The sequence below is a fragment of the Myiozetetes cayanensis genome, unplaced genomic scaffold (assembly GCF_022539395.1).
Source record: "Myiozetetes cayanensis isolate MyiCay16 unplaced genomic scaffold, myiCay2020 scf5-8, whole genome shotgun sequence".
Taxonomy (NCBI): domain Eukaryota; kingdom Metazoa; phylum Chordata; class Aves; order Passeriformes; family Tyrannidae; genus Myiozetetes; species Myiozetetes cayanensis.
In genome coordinates, this window is record NW_026087742.1 from 59,845,139 (window position 1) to 59,851,876 (window position 6,738).

The window sequence follows — 6,738 nt, forward strand, 5'->3', positions numbered from 1 at the left end:
GTCTTAGGGCAAAGTCCTTGGGCAGTGCACAGTGTAGAATTTCAGTGATGTCTTACTTTTCAGTGTCCAGTTGCCTGTGACTGACATACATACTTGCAGGCACACAGCTGACCTTTAAATACCAGACTGGCCACTGGGGGGTTCTACAAGCAAATTACAACCCACACACATAACTAGAAGCTCAAGTTTATATATAAATTCCGCAATTTCCTGCAGGCCCAATGCATAAACTACCACAGGGTGGGTGATACACCATGCCTAAGCATCTTGTTTGAGTGGCACCTTCAGCTCTCAGCCTCAGTGAGGACCCTGGAAACTCTTTCTCACTCGGTGACTCACAGGTGTCAAATGCTGTAGCACTACACATCCTAGTACAAATCCCCCTTCTTGCTTCATTCTGATGCATGCTTAGCAGAGAGGAGGGAGGGGACAACCATTTATTTGCAAAAAGCAGGAAATCCCTGCGTCAGCTCTTATTTCATCATGATAGAAATTATTCAGTTTCAGCAACTTTCCTCTTGTTTCTCCATCCCCTGACTCAGGCAGAACCCTGGAGAGAAGCCACTTTTCATTAGACAGGTTTTTGCACACATTCTTGGTCAGACAGGACGAGTTAGTGGCAAACAGTAAATACCAGCTGCCCCCCATCCTTGAATGAGTAGTGCTGGAAATGATCTATGGCACAGCATAATGACAGGACCAGCACGTAGGTTTTATGCCATCTGCTGTCAAATTTGGAATGCAGTTGTTTGAGAAATCTGCCCTAAGGCACTGTTTCAGTATTTGTTTTCCCGGTAAGACCTGGTGCACATAAAAGACTGTCAGCACCTATGGATTTTTCGACTTCACAAACAGCATCCTAAGGACATCCAGATACTATGGCATGTGTAGTCACAGCCCACATGTCATTTTTTCATGATACACAGTAAATGGCATTTCTAGAACTAGAGCATGTGTGACTATCTGGATGACAAAAAACGTGAGGATTTACAATCAATTTTTTTTTTTTCTGGGACAAAAGCATGTGCTTGTGTTGTGTCCTCAAGAGGATGTGGGAAACAAAAGTGTGAGCTAGCTCATTCTTTCACCATCAGAAAGAGCTTTTGTAAGCTCAACTAGAATTCTGAATTCCTTGGACTGCAAAGTTAGGTATGTGAACAAAGATGATTGGGAAATAGTCACAGTTTAGACGTTGAAAGGTGTTTCAGGCTTCACTGGCAGTCAGGTCCAGCTGGAAATAAGGATGAGTGGTGAAAAGGTACCTGGCTAGAGAGCAGTGGGGATTTCAGTCATGAAGAAAAGGGAAAGGTCTTAGTAATAGTCAAAAGCTAATGATATGTGCTGGAAAATCAGAGTTCTTTGGGTTGGTCCTCTGGAGGCAGAACAGGGATAGAGAGCAGGAGAGTACTTGGGACAGCTATAAATGTCCAGGTGAGACAGTGGCTGGAGGCAATAAGCTTGCTGGCACTAAGGTGCACCTTCTTGGCAGGTAAGGTGGGAAGGAAAAATGCTGAAGGCTCCAGACTACCACCTGTGGCAGGTGCTAGAGGAAGAGGGGAGGAAATACAGAGAAAAAAGGTGTGACTGGGGAAGCTATGAAACCCTGGGAAAGTAAGAGTGAACAGTGTGTCTGCAGGAACCTAGAGAAGAAAGGATGGTGGAGGATGGTCTGAAGAGCTTCCCTGTGGAAAGGAGACCTGAAAAGACAAAAATGTAAGGAAAATTGCTGGGAAAATATGAGAGTAATGTCATCATATTCCTTTGGTGAGCACTCAGCACAGTGGTGAGACAAGACAACCATGAAGGCAGGCCCTGAGCCCAGCATCAAAGGCCAGATCAAGACCCAGAAGATGGGCTGTTTGTGGATATCCCTATCTTGTAGCAGAAGCAACTGGAAGATTGATTTGGGGAAGCATCTTGGCCATCTCCAGCCAGCATGTGCTGGAGCAGCAGTTGTGCACATTTGCTGTGTGAAAGGGGAAGCAACTAGTCAGAAAGTAGTTTTGAAATAGGAAGTGTGCAGATGGTAGTTATTTCTGCTTTCCCATCAATCTGTCAAACACAGAAATCCTTTGGACTGAGATTAGGGGGCCTAGCCTATCCAGCTCTGTCACAGACCTTGTGCCTGACTGCTGGAACTTACAGAAGAAGCCCTACTACAGCAGACACAGGGAGAGTGAGATAGGTGTCTTTGAAGGAAGTTAGGGTGGAGTCCGGGGCAACCAGACCATCTCAATGTTGAGCAGACTCTGAGAAGGATGGTTGATAAGTGGTGCTGTTAACATGTTGACTAACAAATTGATGAAACATATGAAAATCCAGTATTTATTCACTATGGGGACCAGATGACCTCTTCATCATTCTCTGTGCATTTCATCCTTCCTGAGAAAATCTGTCTCCACCACTGTTGTGTCTCTCAAGGTTAGAAATGAAAGATACTCCTCAGCTCAGTCTGCTGTTCTACATTTGGGATGTGCTTCCATCTGTACCATCATCTTCCCCAGGGCTGTTTAAGCCTCAATTCAACTGTATTTTGCTATCCTCAAAATGATGCAAACACTTTTCTCCAATTACACATTACCTCATCTCATCATATTTTCCTACTTCAGTGACTTCTCAATCTTTTGTTACATTTCTAAGTAGCTCTCTGGCTCTCTTTCAGTCACAGACCCACAAACATATTTTCTAGTGTGACACAGAACAACATGCTGGCCATGATAGTGCTATGCTGGCACAGGAAAATGCTGTGCCAAAGCATTTTCCTGTGAGAGGAACATTGCAATTGCAGCCAGATGTTACCAGGGTCTGAGTTAGCTTAGAGAAATCCTCTGTGTACAGGAGAAGCACAGATATCTCCTCTGTGCTGTGTTAGCACAGAAACTACTACTCACTTTCTTTTGTCTCGTCCATGAAATGTGTTGGAGATCTAAAAACATACCGTATTCCAGTAAAACCATTCCTCCTTTGATTTAGTTTCACCTTCTGAGAACCCAGGGAGGGACAACTGGATTTACAGTAACTGTTGGACCAAGATGAGAGCACAGTAAAATGTCTCTGAGTTCCAGGTGAGGCAAATAAATTCCCCTTTACCACATCATGCTCCTTGCTCTACAACAGCAGCACTCTAGCAGTCACTGACTCACTTTGTAGTGACCACAACACTGCATTCCTTCTGATTTAGGCAATGATCCCTTTCTTCTAGGAATTACTGCTTGGTGTTGTCTCCTAAGGCAGAACACAGGTCTTCCCAAGGACCTGCCAGCACTTTTCATTTATCCAGGCTGACAACACGTCAGTGAATTTGCTTGTCTTTTGGGTTTTTTTTTCCCCCAGCATCTTCTTCAGTATTATCCGTAGGTTATGGAGTAGCAGAAGTATTTTATTATATTATTTGTTTTATAAGGAGCACATCTCATAAAGAAATTTATCTGGGCTGTAAAGTGATGAAAATGGTTTAAAACAGGCAGGCCTAGGAGAAGAGAGGCTGGTAACTTTGGAGATTTATGTCTCAGTTTAATTTTGCCTCTATGGACAACTGGAAATGCCTTGGCTAAAATAGCAGACAAAGGAATCCAAGAGGAACTGCTGCTGCTGCTTGGGGAAGTAAGGCAAGTGAGATCATTTCAGATATGTGACACAGAGGCAGTGGGACCAGCTGTCGAAAATCAGTCTAGCTCAACTCCTACAAACATCCATTGTCCAAACAACTACATGTGTTTCCAGATCCTGCACCGTCTGCAGCATCAGCAACACAGTGCTGGGACACTGGGACACAAGACAGAATATAATTATGTTCTCTGCTAAAAGCTGACATTGAAAGATGCTCCACAAGCATTTTGTCCTGTCCCCTGAGCTCTCTTAGAGCAAGCATCTGCCCATCATTCAGGAAGAATTTGCCATTTCCAAATCACAGGCAGAGGCAAGCAAGAAACTGGAATCAAGCTGCTCAGACTAGGGCAGTTCTGGGCCTGAGGAGAAGGAGACCTCTGGTCAGCGGAGTGGTATCTGGCTTTATCTGTATTCCACCAGGAGGCAGGTACCACCCCAGGTCCATGGAACAGGCACTGCTACTGCAAAAATCCATGCCATGGATATAACCCGTATATTTGGATACCTGGTTACTTTGGTGCCTAAGTCTTATTGCCTTCTTGTGTCAGATTTCCCTGACTATGTGGTGACCTGCTCATACCATCCATGCCTGCACCGACACAGGTGCTCCATGGTATTTCCACAGATACTCACCCTTAGGTCCACGAATGTCACAGAGAATCTGGCTTTTGCTCACCAGAACCAGGCCGGCAAACCTCAAATGCTTATGCTTCTTATATATAAACCAGCTTGTTCTTCAGGCAAAGGGTGCTTTGGTACTCTTTCCCCTGTATATCCAGCACAATTGGGGATCATATTTGCCCTCCAATTCCCCCTGTTGTCCAGTACCATGCTTGGAGCAGTTGTGATAAAGCTGGCACTGGGTTTGATTTGGTTGCAAATAAATGGATGGGAGATGATACACTGAGGGGAAACCTGCGCTGGGGTAGAGGGGGGAAGAAAGAAACAAATTCCTTTTTCTTTTGCCTTAAGACATACTCCATCAAAAGCCCAAAAAATAACAAACTTTGAGCAATTTGGGGAGAAAGAATAACTTAGGTAGTTGCCAACATTTTGTGGAAGGAATTGGCAGCTATGAACCTGTAAAATTCCCTGAGCATATAAGTGGTTATAGAAACCAATGACAGTCCTAGAGGTTTTTTTCTAATTAAATCATGCACAGCTACACTAACTGTTAAGACTAAACATAGCACAATTCTGGCTCACAACAGCAGGTACAGATCAGGAGTTGGCATGGATGTGGGTTTATTCACAAGAGGCATATTGGATTTGGTGACCACCACAGTGAACAAAAGCGTGGAGTATTTGAACTTTGCTCACCTTGCATCATCTGCCCTCAGTATCAGATACCAGTCCTGGGCAAGTTTAACTTACTGGTAAGAGATTTAACCTGCATTTTTAATTTTAGTCTAGTCAAATGTAAAATATTTTCATCAGGATGGATAATTTATTTGGTGCAGAGCTTCTTTGACTGCTGTCAGTCTTGCTCAGCTCTCTCTACGCTCCACTAAAGTGTACACTAAACAAGCCTTTCTTGTAAATCTATTTCCTACCTCTTCTTTTTCTCCTTTACTGATCATATTTCCTTAATGACCTCCTGGTTTTGCAATCTTCAGGAGATTTTTCAGTCTAGTCAGACAGGTAACACAATGTGTGACGAAACATGGAGCTTTCACATACAAAACAAAAGGGTCATGTAGCTTTCTTCAGAAGCAAGAGGGAGAGCAATTGCACTAGACCAAAGGATACCAGTGATTATGTGAGAGCTGAACCATGTAAATAAAACTGGTATCTTAGAGAAAAGACATCAGGTGTTTTTCAGAGTATTCAGCTCACTGGCCTAAAAGAAAATTATATCAAGCAGCAGTCATAGAGCAGATGTGGGGAAATAGGGGTAAATTTCCTTTAAATTAAATCCATGAATACAGGCCTAGTAAGGGATGAAAGACTGCTACTGAAGGAGTTTGTGTACTCTGTGTGCAAAAGAAGACAACATATAATTTCTCATAAAACATGTTAATATTTTCCTTCTCTTAAAGTGAGTGGATGTGACAGACATCCCTGGAATTACATGGACCCATAAAACTACTTAAGTACTTGACATACTTGCTTACAGTTGCAACAAGACCTGTATTTGTGAAACCATACTATGTCTGACAATTGGTATTATTCTGTTGTTTACAATAATAGTTGTATGATGCATCATGAAAAATCCTGGCTGCGATGTACTGCATGAAGTCTTAGCAAAGCACTTCCACCACCAGACAACTAACAGCTGAAATGAAGAGGGAAAATACAAAATATCAGTATAACTAACTAATTAGTGGAAAAACAGGTAAAATTGATAGCTGCAAGAGTGAGATGTTGGTATTGTGTTCCTTTAAAAACTGTCTTGATCTGAATTCTGCCTGTGGAGTGAGGGCAGGCAGTTAACTAGGAACAGGTTTCTCTGCCACTAATGCCCCTGAGAGTGCTCCTCCAGTAGTGTCCTCAAAGGTGCTCCTGTTGTATCCATGCAGCACCATGGAAACCCACAGTTCCAAAATGAGCTTTGATCATCATTGCTCAGGTAAACAGAAAGTGTGAGGAGTCAGGTCTTGCCACTGTCCCCAGTGAAACACGTTCAGCTTTCTAGCTAGCAGGCAGCTTATTCTGAACCGCCCCAACTCCTTGGTGAGATTGCCTAATCCTTTAATGTCTGCTCCTATCAAAGAATTCAGAGCTTACACGTGTAGGATTTCACTTTCTTCAAAGAATTTCACTGTAGTCATATAGCTTTTCTTTCTGGAAAAAAAAAAAAAAAAATCTTGCCTTGGATCTGCCTTATCATCTGGCTTAGCCTCAGAAATGACCATAGAGATATGCTCAGGAGAAGCACAGTATTGATCTAAGCAACTTAGTGAGTCTCGAAACTTAATTCAAAGAACTTGGCAACATCTAAAGATATTTAGAGGGTTTGTAGCACAGAAATCATCCCTTTCTGTCCAAGCCACTTTATCACCAAATACAGAAATATACGTGCATGCTTTCAGTTATTATGCTTTATGCTATCCTAGGATGGAGGCTGTTGAGAAACTCTCACCTCAGCAACACTCAGAACACCTTGTGGCTACAGGTTTAGTCATCCAT